Source organism: Chrysochloris asiatica, unplaced genomic scaffold (genome assembly GCF_000296735.1).
Source record: "Chrysochloris asiatica unplaced genomic scaffold, ChrAsi1.0 scaffold00119, whole genome shotgun sequence".
Lineage (NCBI taxonomy): Eukaryota > Metazoa > Chordata > Mammalia > Afrosoricida > Chrysochloridae > Chrysochloris > Chrysochloris asiatica.
In genome coordinates this window covers 5,766,418-5,767,830 of record NW_006408637.1, presented here as the reverse complement: position 1 = coordinate 5,767,830, position 1,413 = coordinate 5,766,418, and positions in this window count along the sequence as shown.

Sequence of the window (1,413 nt, the reverse complement as noted above, 5' to 3'; positions counted from 1 at the left end):
CCTGTTGCACACCTTTCTTAATTTTAAACCATTCAGTGTTCCCATGTTCTGTTCAAACAACTGCCTCTTGGTCCAGGTACAGATTCCTCATGAGCACAATCAAGTGTTCCGGAATACTCATACTTTGCAATGTTGTCCATAGCTTGTCATGATCCACACAATCGAAAGCCTTTGTGTAGTCAATAAAGCACAAGTGAACTGCACATGACCTTTTTAAAATGTTGAAGAGCAAAGAGGTCAGCTTGAGGACTAAGGTGCACATGACCCAAGCCATGGTATTTTCAATAACCTCATATGCATGTGAAAGATGGACAGTGAATAAGGAAGACCATAGAAGAACTGATGCCTTTGAGTTTGGGTGTTGGAGGAGAATATTGAAAGTGCCATGGACTGCCAAAAGAACCAACAGATCCGTGTTGGAAGAAGTGCAACCAGAGTGCTCCTTGGAGGCCAGGATGGCCAAACTTCGTCTGTCATACTTAGGACATATTGTCAGGAGGGACCAGTCACTGGAAAGGATATTATGTTTGGTAAGGTGGAGGGTCAGAGAAAAAGAGGAAGACCTCCCCCAACGAGATGAATTGGCAAAGTGGCAACATCAATGGGCTCAAGCATGGCAATAATTGTGAGGTTGGCCCAGGACCCGGCAGTGTTTTGTTCTGGTGTGCATACGGTCGCTATGAGTTGGTAACAACTCAGTGGCACCTAACAACAACAACATTATTCCTTGGAAACGCTATACAAAGGCACCAGGGGTCAGAACAAGCTCAATGACACTTAACAACAGCAACATTAACCACACACTTGTCAGTTCAAACCCACCAGCAGCTACTCAGAAACCTGATACAGGGTCACTATGAATTGGAACCAACTCGACAGCATTTAGCAACATAGATGAATTTGAAGAGACAATAATTAAATTAGATCAGTAGAAAATATACAAAATGAATCATGGAAGAACAAAAAGATGGAAAACACAAAAGAGGGAGTAAAGAAAGAGAAATAATAGATTGAGAAAGTCTCATTTCCATTTTATTGGGATTCTAGAGAATGAAAGAAGTAATATTTGAAGAGTTTATGACTGAATTTTTTCCAAAGCTAATCAAAGACATAAAGCTACAACTTCAAGATGCCCTTAAAAGTCCTAAGCACTGGAATCAACTAGTTCAGTGAACTGATGAAACACAGGAACATCAGTCTCCAAAAATCTGAGACCAAAAGAACAAGATGATACCTGGCTACCAACTGCTCTGAAATTCTTGAATTGCGTGGGAGACATGTATAACAAAACTCAAAATCATAAAACAGACTGGACGCAGAAGAACTTGGGTGCTGGGGAGGGGGGCAATATACAGGGAGGGAGAGGGAAGTGGAGAAACGGGGAAGATGGGAAAACAATTGGGCATGTTTGAA